This window comes from Vicugna pacos, chromosome 2, assembly GCF_048564905.1.
Source record: "Vicugna pacos chromosome 2, VicPac4, whole genome shotgun sequence".
Lineage (NCBI taxonomy): Eukaryota > Metazoa > Chordata > Mammalia > Artiodactyla > Camelidae > Vicugna > Vicugna pacos.
The window spans coordinates 9,484,663-9,502,149 of record NC_132988.1 but is presented as its reverse complement, the minus strand read 5'-3'; positions in this window follow the sequence as shown (position 1 = coordinate 9,502,149).

The window sequence follows — 17,487 nt, the reverse complement described above, 5'->3', positions numbered from 1 at the left end:
TCATAGATAAAAAAGTTGCAGAACAGAGAATAACATTCATTTGTTGGAGGTTTACAGGAACACCATGACCTGACCTACCTGGACAGCTGCAAGAACAAAGCATTCCGACACCAAGAAGTTTGCAACAAGCAACTACACGCTCCTCCCCTTTTAGTATGAAAGGAGCCTGAATTCTGTCTTAGGGAAGATGGTTCTCCAAGACATTAGTCTGCCATCTTTTTGGTCTGCCAGCTTTCCGAATAAAGTCACTATTCCTTACCACAACACTTTGTCTCTCAATTTATTGGCCTGTTGTGTGGTGAGCAGAACGAGTTTGGACTCAGTAACAGAACCAGTTTCACAATGTGAGGATGCACTGATCTACAGGGCTTCAGGACATGCTTGGCCCAGGACTTGTGCAAAGGTTCTCCTTTGAAAGAACTATCCCCTTTTTACACGTGACTAAGGGATTATCTGCACAGATTTGTCCATGGATGAGTGGACACCCTCCTCAGAGTTCACTGGGAAAAAGGACAAAGCCCTGATGTTCCCTAACTGTCTCATACAGAGTCTGGGAGGCAGTGAATTCCACAGAAGCTGTACCTAAGCGCAACACAACAAAACTGTTTATATTGGATGCAAGTGTCTGTAAAACATTTCCCTCTACTGGCTGGCTGCTGAAAGTACGTCTAAGAAATCATCTAGAGGAACCCATTTGCTACCTGCTCTCAAAATTCGCTGCTATTCTCACCTCTAGCAACCCATCCTTAAATACTTCCTTGCATCTTTTCCTTCTTTTTAAATATTACTTTATTGATCCCTCATTTCCCTAAATTAGATGTGCCAGGAATATTGATGCAGAGAGGATGCTATGATTTCATTGACAATGAACTTGAAATTTGCCACCAGCAGTAACCAGATGTTAGCCCTGTATCTTCCCAGCCAGGCTCCTGGCTCCCGGGTGAGAGGAACAGAGAGGGTGACCCCGGTCCCTGCGGTGGCCACGCACGGGGGAGTCAGACTTGATTCATAACAGCACAAGGCTCATGGTGTCCAATGGGAACTGGAAAATTGCAGAAAATTAGTCTTGAAACCATGTGTGATGACAGTGAATCTCAGATTGGCCCGCAATCTCAGTTGGTCATCTGCCAATAGGGGTTTCCCCCACTTTCATGAAGTGAAGGCAGAGGGGTCCAATTTGGGGTCTGGACATTTTGGCACTTTACTCCCACCAATTTAACTAGAAACCTCGGTGCCTGTGGCCTTCGGGGACCCGCAGCTCCACGTGGTCAATATTAGTTCGGCATGTCCATTAATTCACCCACACAGCACGGAAATATCCTGGGGTGACCAAAGCGCGAACCCAACTCTAATTCCTAGAGAATCAGAAATGAACACACACAGTCCTCGCACGGTCTTTAAGACCACACTGTTACCCCAGTGCTGAGCTTCTCTGGGACCCAAAGACATTTAGTTTGCATTCCAATTTAGGTGATTTATTTTCAAGCTTAGGTAGTTGCAAATAAGACTTTAAGGGAGTTAAGGAAGCCCTTGGCTGAAAACCATGTAGTCAATACTCTGAATTTCCATTTGTACATCCACTGTCAATATTATTTTACACTTTCTCAGGGTGGGAGGTTACTTTTTATTCATGAAAAGTTCACTGCTACAGTAGACAATGGTGCGTGGTTTTTGCACCTGAATTTAGGTGTGAGGGTTAATTTGGCAACTCACCCTCAGTCACACAGACAGTTCTGAATCAATCCCATTTTCAATACTCACATCTGACTCCCCCGAGCTGACTGAGGACATGAACCCACAATCATGCACCCAGACCAAGACCCAGCCTCTCCCCCTCTGGAACTTTGGGCACATTTTTCCTGGGAGCTTCACTTCCTCATCTCTCAAGAAGAGATAATAACCCATCGCTACTTTACAACATGGTCATGAGGATCGAACGAAGACGAAACGTGTTAAGTGTTTGGCATGTAGTAAGCACCCAAAATAGTGTGGTTATTTATTCTATAGATACCATCAATTCTTGCAAGTGCATTATTTAACAGACAACTCAAGTCGTCTACAAAAGGGAATAATCTTGTGTCAATCATCAAGTATGATTCCCTGAGCGTGTTGGTACGTTCAAATAAATTTGACATTATTTGTTATTGCTTTGGGTTTCTTTGTCGTTTTTGGGAAAGAATGTAGCTGTGTTGCAAAAAAAAATTCCCCCCCCCCCATTTATGTGGGTAAAATCTGCATCCTCCATACTCTGGTTTTGCCTCTCTGCTCCTGACTGCTGTAAAGTTCATGTCTTCTGGCTACTTGTTGACTCTGATTTGTAAGTCAGGTCTAGAAAAAAAATGCATGAATTTTCTTAAATGATCAGTGTGCTTGGTGCTGTTTGATTAGCGTGAAATAATTGTGGGGTGATTTTCCTTTACAAACAGTTGTCTTTAAATCAAACTGCTTTGATTGGCAGACCCATAAAACTTATAAGGCAGCAGCAGAGGGTTTAGCTCAGTGGTGTAACACATGCATAGCATGCATGAGGTCCTGGGTTCAATCCCCCATATCTCCATTAAAAAAAGAAAAAAGAAAGAAGTAAATAAATTAATTTAAAAAAATTGCAAAGCAGAGAAATTTGTTCTAAGATCAGAGATTTGTTCACTTTATGCTCATCTGATTTCATGGTTTTTGAAATTATTTTTTATTTCTATTTTTCAATGAATTTTTTTTTCTCAAAATTCCAGTAGTGCTAAGTGGAAACATATCCACTGTCCCTCCCTTACCAAGGCTACTTCTTGCCCACACTGTCTTCCTACTATATATTTTTAAAAGATCATTGATAATCTACAAAGCCTTGTAGCTCTTTTAAAGGGAAAGGAAGGTAGCTGTATGGGATGTTACATATCCTTATATGAGATTATCCTCATAAGTGAGTAGTGTCAAGTGTCCTGCTTTAGGGAAGAAATGGAACAAAATGTCAACATTAAGCCGAAAATGTTTGTTTTCTTCTTTCTAAAATGATAGGATAGATTAGAAACTCAGATACTGGGATTCCACTTTTCATTGGGCGTGTTTGGTATGCTATTGACTATTTTATCTACAAACGTATTTACACTTTTGGCCAGATTTGCACTGGGCAGGGGGAGGGAACTCAAGTATGTGTTGCCTTACTTTTCAATATGTGTTTGTATTATGTTTCATGATCTTTCATTCATTTATGATCTTTTAAAAATACACATCTAATCATTTCTCCCCTACCCCCTTTGCTTAAAATCATTAACTGTTGTCCCTTTGCTCATGGGATAAAAGCAGAGATCCTGAACTTGACCTCCAGCTCCCTTACCTCCCCTGTCCCAGCCGCTCTGCCTGACCCTCTGCCATCAAAGCACACTAGACATCCTGCCAGTTCTTTGTGCCCCTTTCCCCTCCAAGAGATGGAATGTGATTCTCTTTCCTCTTCCTCCCCCCGTTGCCTTACACTCACTTCCACCGATCTTCAGCTTAAATGTCATTTGTTCAGAGATGTTTTTCTTAGTCTCTTCCATGTGGTCAAATTCCCATATTACACATACTTTGCCACTTTGTAATTCTTCCTAGCATTTATCATAACAGTAATAACACAGTCATGTGGTTAGATATTCAATATCCCCAACATTAGGTATATAAGTTTTATGGGGCAATTTTATTGATTGAAACAGTCAACATCCGCCCAAATTAAGTATTAGTTTAGTGAATGCACGTGAAACTTTCAATCAATATTTGTCAGATGCATACTTGGATGGCATAGTCATGTCCATGTTGTCAATGTCTGACATAGGGCAGATGCTCAATAAATATTTGTCCAATGACTAAAGGAAAATTTTGCCCGTCCAGAAAGAACAGGGGTGGTACAGCAGTGTGGAGCGAGCTGTAGGGGATTTCGGCCAGGGGAGCCTCTGCGCTGAGAATCAGAGATTCTATCTGCCTAACCATCGGTTCTCAGAGTTTCTGGGTGGAGACTTCCTGGAGTTTTGCTTATTTGAGAGTGTAGAGGTCAGTGCACTTGTGTCAGGGTATATGGTCTGTCACTTGCTGGCTGTGTAACTTCTGAAAGTCACATGTCTCTCCATCTCCTTGATAAGGAAGGGCACAGGGACCTTCCTGCCTCCCCAAACACTGTCACAGGCTTACGCGAGTCGGGTGAAACATGAAAATACATCATGAACTCTCAACAGCTACAGATGATTGAGCTGTGAGAGCAATTATATCGTGTTAGGAGGAAAATGAACAGTCATTCAGTTCAGAAGGGTGTAAAGCGCCTTCTGCCAATTCCCCTCACCAGAGATACTCACTCTTGCCAGTTTCTGTGTGTGTCTGTCCTTGTATGATCAGTAGGCTGATGTATCTATGTATGCCTACATATAAACACATCCATATGTGTGTACACATGTTTATGAGCACACACACAAACACCTGTGTAAACCCAAAGACGCAGAGCAGATCTCATCCTGCTCAGCAGTGTCCTGCTGCCCTGACTGTGCCGCGGGCATCTCGGCGACAGTACGTGTGGAGTTCTCCCAGCCACTGCGTGGCGTCCCACTGAGTGCCTCTGCCACCGCCTGTCCCTTCCACAGCGACGCCCAGCTGGCTTCCTTCCATTCGTCACCACTGTAAACAGGGCTTCAGGGAACATCCTCGTCCAACTTGACTTCTTGTATTCTCTGCCTAAAATCATTCAGTGGTTTCCTCTTTGTACACTCGGCACTGACTTCTCAGGCCATGTGACAGAAGCCTGTGCCGGCGGTATAGCTGTAGAACCGAAGTCGTCTTCCTAATATTACCTCTGGCTTTGGTGCAGTTCCAGAATTCTCTCTAGTGCGACCCACCTGCTCTGCCACAGTCAATCTGTTTACTGATTGTGACTTTCTTTTTTTCTGTTTTTTCCCCCGACCCTGCTTGTGACTTTCTAATTCTATCTTTTTGGCTTTACCACTTAAATTCCATGCTTAAACATGTTTCCTTAGCTCCCTGTTTATAATTTTCCATATTTTTCTGTTCTCAAGACACGGCCCCAAATCCACCCCTTCCCCAAGGTCTGTATAGGGTAACTCTATTACAATTTTAAAAATTTTTAATTAATTAAGTTTTTTGGGGAGGATAGGAAATTTAATTAAGTTTTTTGGGGGATAAGAAATTAGATTATTTATTTATCAGTGGAGGTACTGGGGATTGAACCCAGGACCTCCTGCATGCTAAGCACGCACTCTACCACTGAGCTATACCCACCCCCCATTACAGTTTTTGATGTCCAAACATTTATTGAGCTGTTATTGGTGTCCATCTCACTAACCCAGAGATGTATGTGGATATAAGTGCCCGGTAAGATCTCTTTAGCTATTCCTCATCTGTAAACTGCCACAGCTAAGTTGACGATGGATAACAAACGTGCCACCGCCTACCGTTCAGCTGACCTGTCAAATTCCTCCCGATCAGCAAGTAAGAATCGGCCTTTGCTACCGCTGGCTGCAGCCGGTGCTGTCTGTCACCTGGCAGGATGCAGCTCAAGTGGGAAAAGAGTTGTTCCTCAGCACCGACCAGCCCTGAAAGATTAGGTGTTCACTGGATTGTGCAAGAACTTTGCTTCATGAACATTTGAAAGAGTGTGGTCAGGGCGTGAGCCGTCTGGTCATTGACCAGCCATTGACCAGTGCCCGGGGACCAGCTGTTCGGTGAAATGACTGTGGAGGCCTTTATAGGACTTGTCAGAGGTGACTGGGCTGTAACGACTGCTATTTGTTGATGCTGTTCCGTATTTGTTCCTCTAAGGGCACAGCCACCTAAATTCAAATTCAAAAATGTGCCTGGAACAAATTTTGTTTTTGGCCAGTCAGCCAGTCTTTCCAGACCAAAGGAGGCATCTTTTCTTCTTTGGGAGAACTGTAATGTCAGCTACAGAGTTGAGAAGTAGGTACTCAGCAAAGACTTCTTGATATCCACTGGCACCTGGTGTCCCTCAGAAAACCAACCGAAACCAAAAATCACAACGAAAACAAAAAACCACAAGAAAGACAAAATTAGAACTCACTTATAAGCCACTATAGAAGTGAGACGGACTTCAGCATAATTCTGTTTCTATGGAGCAAATAAACAGGAGATATATATATATAGGAGAAAAATGCCACTAGAGTATTCTACTGACACCCGCAAATGATCAGCCTAGCAGACAGGGGTCTCTAACTGCAGGGGGTGCTACTTACAGAGCCACGAGCAACCCCACCCTACAGACAGCAGATTATAGACACACACTGAAGAACTGTCTGAACAACAGCAAAGATAACAAACAATAAAAAGTAAGGAAAGCAGCAGCTATGATTGAATGCTCAAAATAGCTAGGTGGTGTTTGTTTTAAATATTTTGTCATACTTTAATTTTTACAACAGCCTTGTGCAAGTAGATATAGATGAAGTGAGCCTTGGAGAATTTACATGGTTTGCTTAAGTCACCTTACAGTATGTAGTAGGTGGTGGGGCGGGAGTCAATTCATTCCTATCTGACTGTGATGCATGTTGGAAACATTGTGTTCTACTGAAGCTGTATCAGTCTCTGCAGGTAGGAAGGGTGCGAAGATCAAAGATCGTAGGGCTTTTTTGCTCACGTTGACGCAGCTGGATAACAGCAACTGAAACATCTAAAGAAATTCTCAACAAAGTTTTGGAATCTTACTAAAGGATTTCAAGATAGTTTAAAGTTTATCTTAATGAGGAAGGGGGTCTTCAGCCTTGGGCTTCGTTGTTCTCTCTAAAGCTCCATGTATCATGGATGGAGTCGCCTAGCTTCTCACCTGGCAGCTCCCACAGGGTCTGGCACAGAGAGGAGGGGTGGAGGGTGGGAAGCCACTGTTTGTCAGGAGGCTGGATACACCTTTGATGAAGGATCATTACCTACCCAGGACATTCGTAAAATTCCCTGACGGGTCACTTACATTTTATCACTTCCTATTGGTCATTAGAGCAGACAGCTTTCAAAGACGGGTTTGGTGTGCAGGTGGACAATATAATCTGGGCAGGAAATAGCTACATCACAATGTGCTCGTCTCTAAAAGCGTACGGAGGTATCACTCTAAGCTCTTCTAAGCTCCTGCTGCAGCTTCACAGCGTTCAGTTAGAAAACTAAAGAACAATAAAATGGATGGAAAATGGTTCTTTGTAATTCAAGAAAAAAGAGGGAAGCGGTGGTCTGGACGATACAAAATATGGAAAAGCACAAAACCCAGTTGTATCTGACTTTGGCATGCAGTAGTAGTTTCTTCTGTGCAGCAAGCAGACCCACCCTAATCAGGTTTTATTTGAGTGAAATTGAAATATATTTTCCATTCACAGAAATATCACACCTGAGCGTTATAGATGGCTGAGCCAACTGAGGGCACGAAGAGGGCTCAGTTGAGTTGTGTTATTCTGAGGCTGTTTGTGCTGGGCATCACTGAGTTTTCCAGAAGGAGGTTTATAAGTAGCCCAGATGCTGCCTCTGTGCACAAACCAGCTTCATCACAGCAGGTCTGTTCATTCACAAGTGTGTGGGGCAGGATCCTGTTTACAAACAAGATTCTAAATGGTATTCTTTGGGGATTTTAGATACAGTATAGTAGAAGTAGCTACCTCACACATTTAATATGAGGATTAAATGAAACATATGTAAATGTACATATGAATGAAACAGACATAAAACAATATGAGCTACTAGCAGTAGCGGTAGGAGGAGCAGAGAATGAGTGAGAAAGACGACGTTCTATGCTAATAATACTTGGGACTTAGGTCGTAGGTATTTATTAATTCACTCAGCATTGAAGTATTGAGAACCACCTATGTCCCAGGCAGTGTTAGAATTGCTGGAATGAAGCAGTGATGAAGACGGACCCAATCTCAGCCTGATGGAGCTGATCTTCCAGGGGGCATGCAAAGTGGCTTTTCTTATTCTCTTTAAAACATTGCTTTCGGTGGCTCACTATCTTTTTTTATTTTTCCCTAGGAAAAATTCATATAGGATGAAGAATTTTATTTTGATTTGAGCATGAATTCTTATTTTGTACTTTTAAGTACCTACTTCATCTCTCCTCTAAGTCTCTAAAGTTTAAGGACAAGACTGGAGATTGGTTAATTTTTCATTCTCACTCCATGCCTAGCAGTGTCTTCTTGTAAATAGCATGCAATAAAAATATATTTTCTGAATGGCCATCCAATTTCAGTAACAAATGATAGAAGTCTGTCTCATTATTTTGCAGTTGCATTTCCTATACACACAAAGAGAATTAACATTCTTTTCCTAGGCATCACAGGCTTGGTTTATGGGTCTCACCTTTTAGACACTGGAATCTCTCCACAGAGAATCAAAACTACAGAAAAGACACATATACCTCAATGTTCATAGCAGCACTATTTACAATAGCCAAGACATGGAAGCAACCTAACTGTACATCAACACATGACTACATAAAGAAGATGTGGTATATTTATACAATGGAATACTACTCTGCCATAGAAAAGAATAAAATAATACCATTTGCAGCAACATGGATGAAACAGGAGATCAATATACTGAGTGAAGTAAGCCAGAAAGAGAAAGAAAAATACCATATGATATCACTCATATGGGGAATCTAAAAAGAGAAAAAAGAAGACATTAATGAACTTATCTACAAAACAGAAACAGACTCACAGACATAGTAAACAATCTTACGGTTATGAAGTTGAGGGGGAAGGGGGGTAGGGGGCGGGAAGGGATAAATTGGGAGTTGGAGATTTGCAGATACTAACTACTATATATAAAATAGATAAACAAGTTTCTTCTGTAGAGCACAGGGAACTATATTCAATATCTTGTAGTAACCTATCATGAAAAAGAACATGAAAAGGAATATATGTATGTATATGTATGACTGAGACATTGTGCTGTACACCAGAAATTGACACATTGTAAACTGACTATAGTTCAATTGAAAAAAAACAAACAACCAAACAAAAAAACTACCTCTTAGTCTAGTTATGCTGGATGCCAAGGAAGGGGAAAGAATGGACACATGAAATTACCCAGGGCGATGTCTGCCTCACATACATGAGAAAGAGGAAGTATTCATCTTGCTTGGCCAAGTGACTCAAAGATTGAGGAACAGTTCTCTGGGCCAGGCTAGGGTGATGCAAGATGATAAAGATAAGTAACATTAATAATATACAAAAGCTCCAGAGGGAGAGCTCATTTTGGTTAGAGTGATTACGGAAGAGAGGAAATGGATTTAGCCGTGAAGAATTAGACTCAAGTAGAGGAGAAGAAAGAGGGCATTACCGGTAGGTAAGTGGAAACTTCCCACATGGAAGAGCCTTGGGAACTTTTACTTTATTCTCTGGACAATGGTAAGTTAGTGAACATTTCTGTGGGGGAGACTGACATGTAGGTAGCTTTTGAAAAGGGTCTTCCCCAAAATACTTGGTGCTGCTGCCTGAATTTAGAATTTACAAATGATTAGAATTTTATGGAACTTAATAAAACTTCATTGGAATTTAATGGGTCATGAAGTCTATGTGGTGGATTGCCACATAGAAAATTAGAACAGATTACTGTATTAAAGCATATTGCCTGTAGTGAGGGTAAGAATTGTTTTATGAAACTTTCAGTAGCGCCCATGTGGCTAAGTGTGTGTGTGTAGAACTGGGAAGTGGATTTCAGTGAATTTCAAAAAAGTTTAAAACCATGGAGCTAGGGTTGCTAATGAGATATAGATATATTTTTTACTAGTGAACATGTCTTTCATTCCTCCATAGCAGAAAGAGCTGTATTCCAACCAGAAATGGTATTTTTTTAGAATCCTATTCATATACAGGAACGAGATCGTTTTGTCAAAGACAGAAACCAAAAGAGCAGTGATCATGATTTTATTCAGGCTATTGCAGTAGGGAAAATGCCCCAGATCTGAGATCAAGGTGTCTCAGAAGCTGTTTCACCTTAGACTCCCCGGGGAGGAGGGGAGCCTCTCCGGTGGGGTGCTGTACTGTCTGAATTGCTCTGTAATCAAGGGAAGTCTCAGGCAGTCAGCTGTGCAGGAGAAGTGTCTCTCTGTGCCTAGCTAATTTCAGGGGGACAAACAGTTCTAATCTCAGCTAAGCCATCAGTGAGACAAAGAACAAGGTATCGTCTGTCCTTGCTGGCAGGTTCAGGTGAAAGGAGAAAGGTCTGTGTTTGTTCCTGCCACAGGTAAACAAATGAGTCCTCAAAAGACTCCGAGGGTCATGAGGTGTGGACAGCGAGGCTTCCCCACATCGAATGGGGAGAGGTAGGCCATTTCCCAGAGTGAGGGGGTTTTGGAAAGCGAAAGGTTTGGGGAATTTCCTAACTATAGCTGTTTTTCAGAAGCACAGACCTCAGGCAAACTTCTGCATTGTCAGTTTTCCCTTTCAGATTGGCTTTAAAGAAAGCATAGGATCAAATTTTTTTTTTTAAATAAATTTCACTGTACTGGGAACTTTATCCACTTTATTGCATTCAGGGTCTCCACACAGTTTTGTTTTTTTTTCTTTTTAAATACTGAAAGTTTAAAAAAATTTATTTGTTTGCTTGTGTATTTATTTATTTATTATGGAAGTACCGGGGATTGAACCCAGGACTTTGTGCATGCTAAGCACAGGCTCTACCACTGAGCTATATCCACCACCCCAGGACCAAATTTCTGATCCACTTCCTACAAGTGGGTAGATTTAATAGCATGCATCCAGCTAATTTCTCAGATAATAACGAATGGTGGGTAACACCACTGAGCAGATAATTCCGTAACAGGAAACTTCTTTTTAGTCTGAGAATAACTAATACTGGAAATGGTGATTTAGAGTGAATCTACTTTCAGGGCAAAATTTAATAGAAGTCAGCAAAAAAAAATTTGAATGGGCCTTTATCTTGAAAAATGAAACTTATAAAAGGAAAATAAATGTACTGTTTCACTTATTTTACAGAAGGCAGTTTGTAGTTGCAACTCTAAGGTAATTTTAGCACAAACAATGGACGAGGTGTTGATTCGGGAGCATCACTTTTTTGACACACTTGTATCACAGCTTCATACAACACTCTTCTCTTTATGTGTGATTTTTCATAGCATAATTTCATAGCGGATACCACTTGCAAAGGATATTCAAGGCTTCATCAGTTTCCTGAGATGTCTTTCAATCTTTTGATACTCACTTTACTTTTTTTTGAGGTGTCTGTGTATCCTTCTCTTCTTCATTTTCTAACTTTATTAAGTGTTCCTTTGTCAATGACTTTGCGTGAGCCACTCCAGCATCCTTACCCTTCCAGGACATCAGGCTTTTATCTTTTGTATGTGATGCCACCTTGCAGCTGATTTGGATTGAATATGTTGTATGGCTGGACATTTAGAACGAATGTGTTGACCAGTGTGTGGGTTGTTTAAATGAGTACAATCTTCCTTGGTTCTCTAATAAATATTTTCCTTTGCTTTATGATGATCCTCATTGCTCTCTTAAATTCCTAATTATGAAGGCTTCCAGAGAGAAAACTCCAGTAGCAGCCACCCCTCTGCATTTTTATGCTTTTCATGTAATTCTCACTTTGACTCTATGAGGCAGGTGCCACTATTGGCCCCCCGTACATGAAAAGCAAAGGCTTTAAGAATTGTGTAATTTACCCTAAGTTGGAGTGACCAATGGCAGAGCAGGGACATGAGCGCAGGAGTCTTAGTAACAGTTTCTACTTTTTGCTGAAATGGGATGCCAGCCTCCTCCTCACCAAGCACACCCACTTCTGTTTTTCCTACCTTTATCCTTCCCTTTGCCTGAATTTCTGTGTTTACTCACTGGAAGTTCAGTTGTATCTTGTTATATATTGTTAGCCAATTTAAATTCTTGGTAGGAAAAAAGAGAGGAATATGCATTTTTAAAAAAGCAAGTATCTTTTTCAAGGGAATCTGGAGATGATGTGCTGTGACACACCAGGTTCTGGTTCCTGTGAACTAGAGACCCACCTGGACTCTCAGTTGAGCGATCTGAGGTTAAGGTCAAAGTCGCAATGTCCTCACTTGTAAAGCAGTGAGGTTACTATTACCTATCTCATAAGGTTATTTTAAGATTAAACACAATAGTATATCTGAAGTGCTTGGTAGTATCTTGCCTTTTACACAGAAGGCACCTAATAAACATTTGTCATCTTTTTTTAATGTTTTGTTATGATTTTTAATTTTTAAAAAATTTTTTGGGGGGGAATTATTAGGTTTATTTATTTTTATTGGAGGCACTGGGGATTGAACCCAAGACCTCATGCATGCTAAGCATGTACTCTACAACCGAGCTATACCCTCTCCCTCCATCATCAATTGTTTTTGTGCTGACAACGAGACAGGCAGTCCAGTAACAGCGTCCTGGGCTGGGAGAGTACAGCCTTGCTTCATTCTAAGTTGCACTCTGTTCCATTATGTAACTTTTATTTTTCTCAATTTTTAAGTCATCAATATGAGACAACCTTTTTTTTTTCCAGATTGAATGGATTCTTAAAGCTTTGGGAAGACACCATCTAAGTTAATTCTGTAATGATCAGGTTACAAATATTTTATTTTATTATTCTGAAGACAGACAAAATAGCATTGAAGTCAGCACCTACGAATCTCACAGGAAAGAATACCTATCTTGGGATGACTAATTTCGGGTGCTTGTGTCATGCTGGGGTATCTTAGTGTGATTAGAAAGTCCCAGGGGACAATGCTTAATTGGTCATCGCTGTGGTAGAGAGGCTTCCTTGGCCAGTCAATAAAATTTCTATATGGCTACATGATTCTCTGCTGTGACTGAATTCTCTTCTCATTTGAACTCAAATTTGCAAAGAAGCACTATATTTTAAGTTGTGACTTTAAGTTTTAAAATATATTTTATGGTCCAGGACTAGAGCAACATACTTAAGCACCTCTGAAAAGTCAGGGGTAGATGATCTGTGTAAACTCAGTTAGGGGTCAAAACAGCCAGACCTTTTCCAGTGAGAAGAGCTGAAGTGACATGTCTTGGAAAAGCTTTCTCTGGAGACCCCTTACAGTAACAGGAACAAAAATGTTGGTTCTCGGTCAGTTTCTCGATAAAGAAAATTTCCTGGAATATCTCAGGGCTTTGCCATACCTTATACCCTTTCATAACAAAGAAAGTTTTCTTAAGCATTCCACATAGAAAGGAAAAGCGAATTGAGAATGTTACTTACTAATGAGATAAGTGGGCTTATAAACTATTAAGAGCTGCAGAAATCTTACGCTACTAAAATAGTCTGATTTTTAAAGAATGACTCTCAACTGTTCCAAACACATCAAGTATTTTCTCGAACGTAAGCCCACCCACTTGTGATGTGTTAGGACCTGAGGCAAGACTGAAGTGGAGGTTGGGGACCTCTCCTCCGGCTCTGTGTCTGCCCTGCACCATGGAGGGCCTTGCTTGCTGGCCTGTGGACGCCCAGCCCTGCAGTCAAGCTGCCTCCTCCCCCAAAGCACACAGATGAGCTTGGCTCCCTGGGACCTGAGAGTGTTCACATCAGAGGTTTGGCTCATCTTCTCGACCACTGTAGTCACCTGGAAGCTTGTTAGAAATACAGAATTCCAGGCCCCATCCAGGCCTACTAAATGGTAATTGACTTTTTCATAAAACCTCTCGGCGATTTGTAGGCAGGTTAGAATTCAAGAGCTTCCGCTCTTATGGGAGGCTGGGGACAGGGGCCCCGTCTCTTAGGTGTAAGAGAGGCCCTATTAAAATGCTTGGTTCCCCTCTTGACTTCTGAAGGGATTGAGACGATCCTGGCCAATGATCAGTTCTGTTCAATTCCTGGTTGGACTTAAGGTATGTTTCAAATTACAGCTGAGTTTTCACCTTATAGATACATATTTAAGTTTTTCGGTCAGGTCATTTTTCCTTACGCTGCTTTCTTATTTAGAATGCACCCCACCCACCCTACTCTGTCAGTCTCACTAAGGTGGCCGCCTCTCCTCTGAAGCCTGTCTCAATGCCCCCTGAGGAAGACCTTCCGTTGTGACCTCATCATCCTTAATCCAAACCTCTGGTAGACCACTTGGCGACTTCTGCTCTGGTCGTACAACTGAATCCCCCACGAGACCACCAGCTCCCTGAGGTGGGAACTGAGTCCCATTCGGCTTTAGAGCCTCCATAACTCATAGCCGAGCCTACGAGATTTTAATAAACTTGTGTGAATTAAATCTGAGTCCTCGAAGTTCCTTTTCAGTGGCTCCTGCAATTCTCTGCTTGTGCCGGAAAGGAAATTCAAACAGCTCTGCTATTTATTTATTTTTTAAAATTAAATTAAATTAATTTTTTTTTCTGTGGAGGGAAGTGATTAGGTTTACTTATTTATTTTTTTAGACGGGGTCCTGGGGATTGAACCCAGGACCTTGTGCATGCTCAGCACACGCTCTACCACTTGAGCTATACCCTCCCTCCCGCTCTGCCATTCAGTGAAGGTAGATTTTACTCATAAGTCTTATTACATTTAGGAAAGGGTATATCTTTCATTACTCTCAGGCAAAATTGTGCCTGCAACTGAGCTGGTGGTCACGAGGGGGAGGCAAGGGCCCGGCCAGTGGTGTTTTTTGATGGGAATCCCTGAGCAGTTAGTTCCTGCTCTGTGAGTGTCATAGTGTTCAGATGGAGGAATTGCTTGAGCTTGGAAAGCACACATCAAGTCAGATGGAACAGAGTTGAAGAAAAAGAAGCATGGGATTCAAAAATGCAAACAAAAGGTAAATGTCTTGGCCTGGCCTCAGCCTTTGGCTCCCGGAATCCAAGGATCATAACTGGGGAGTCAAGGAGGGTGCAGAGAGGGTGCAGGGACTCAGAATTGGGGGCCTGGGCTCTAGTTTGGGCTCTTCTGCTCATTAACTGAGCAGCTGAGAAACTCACTAAAACATTTTTGGGTCTCTGTTGTCACATCTGAAGCATGAATAGTCGTTGAGTGCTTCTTCACCAGAGATGAAAGCCAGAATAATGTGGGCGGGAGGGTTTATTTAAAGACACCTGGCCGGGTGTGACGCCCAGAAATGCATATTTGTTGGTTTATGATGGGCCCCAAGCACAATGTGTCTTTCTGATATTTATTTCTGGTTCAGTATCAGTAAATGAGATGCTCTCTTAACATTCCTTCGAGCTCGAACGTTCCCCACTTTAATGACTACTAGCCTCATAGAGGCTGCGTCCTTACGAGTCTACGTGTCTGGCAGACACCGCTGGCTGTACCCTTCTTCCTGCAGGAACACAAACCCAAAGTTTCAGCTCGGCACACGCCTTCCAGAATAACAATTACATCTCCCAGCTTTCCTTTGGGTACCACCATGGACTACGTTCTGGCCAAACGGGAGTGGGATGTGCAGATTCTGGGAGTGCCCTTCAAAGACAGAGGAGTGCTCTCTTCCATCCTCTTGCTGACCAGATGCATCTCAGATAGTGGGAGATGGACCAGCCGGGTCAGTGCCTGACCTGGGAGCTGCAGCGGGAGATGGGAGAGAACCTGGACCCGATACCACACGCAGTGTATGTCGGCCAGGAACTTTCTAGACCCCAGCTTCCCTTCTGTGTGAGAGGAACACATCGTTATCTAACTAAAGACACTGTTATTTTGGTTTTACGTTTCTTTCAGCCAAACCCATTTCAAGCTAACACAATGTGGAGTACGAAAAAGACTTCTGGACTCTCAACCTGCGTGTCAGCATGAATTGGAATGTCTTGTTTACTGTGGCTTTCTGTTTTCTACTTCTGCAAGTGTCGTATGTCTATATGACAGAGAACAATACTGTATTTCACACAGAGCACTTCTTTTGTAGCCAGTGATTAATGGAGAAGTATCACGATTTTAGGAAACATAATTATTTTTATGATTTTACCTTATTCTTTACAAATATGTGTTATTTCCTTGGTATACACTATATATATTATATAGATATATATCTATATATAATTTTTGTCCCCCAAAATGTTAGTTACCATTAATTTTGCATGAAACTTAGTGGGTCTTGAACTACAGTGGAATACCAAGCGAAACCATTTAAATAACATACCGTCGCCAATAACTGTTATCACTGGCAAGGAGCAAACACGTAGTGTTGAGTTTTTAAAATACTTCTACATAGTTTTCAAAAGTTTGTGCTTTGACATCTTGGGCATTGGAACAAGCCTTTAATCTTGTAACTTCCCACGTGTAGTTGAATGAATACACACCTGCACACACACACCATATGCAGGCACTGTGATGGAATTTGTTTCTTGTGAATTTGCATTTGGGCTGTGAAAAATGACCTTTAAAGACTTTGAAAGTTTCTGGTGGGGGATGGGGATGAGGGGCAGGGATGGGAGGCTGGAGAAAGACAAATTATGTGTGTATATGTATATACAAAATTCAAGACATAAGATCTGCCAAATTCTGGAATTAAAAGTCAAGTGAATGATCTTCTCTATTTCCAAACCTTTCTTAATTAATAATGGTAAAGTTGCCATGGTAAATATTTCAGGTCATTTAACAAGCCAACTCTCTTGCACACACACACACACACACACACACACACACCCATCCATATTGCAAAGCAAACTCATTCTCACACACAGAATAGAAACTAAACCAAATCAAACCATCAGGAACAATGATTGGGTGGGGACAGGAAATAGAGGCTTTCTCGAGGCACTCTTTTTACCTTCATTCCTCTCCTCTGGGTTAGTGTAGATGGAAGCCAGAGTAAACAAGGAAAAGATGACAAAAGCCAATAGAATGAAGGCCATCTCCAGGTTGGTGAATGGAAGCTCCATGAAGCACCACAAACTTCCTCACCTGCAACAGAAACCCGACCTTGGCTTAGCGCACTCCAGTCCAGACACAGCTTGTCGAGCAGTAATTTTAGAACGAGACTTAGTAGACCTGTTAAATCACTTCTGTGCACCTGGAGCAATGACTCTGGCACCGAGAAAAATGGAGCGTGCTCTCGTTTTTGGAGATTTGGCATCACTATTGGTGTAAGTGGGCTTACACTTTACCGTGTAGGTTGGGGGAGGATGGGGAAGTCGAAATGGCAAAGTCAATTCATGTTTATGATATTTGTGACCTTTTGGACAAAACTCTGGGAGTAAAGCTAGGGTGCATTTCATTTCATGACAGAAAAAAGAGTAATGTTGATACGTATCTCACTGACCACACCCAGGTTCAGAGTGACACCTCTTCTGTTCACGTGCGTGAAATCACCCGGCACTTGCTAACCAGGTGATAAATACACAATGGAAGCAATTATTAGTGAAGAAACCATAGACCTCAGTGTAGCTGGATCCAACATCACCCAAATAAAGATAAACGTGTTAACAATTCAAGCATGAGTTCAGATCCCAAAAAGTAGAGCTCATGTATTTAGAAAGGAAATAGGAGAGAAATGATAACATTATCTAGTTGGAAGTAACCCCGTTCTTTCTGTCTTTCAATGTTTACTACCTAAATGGAAAATATTTAAACCAC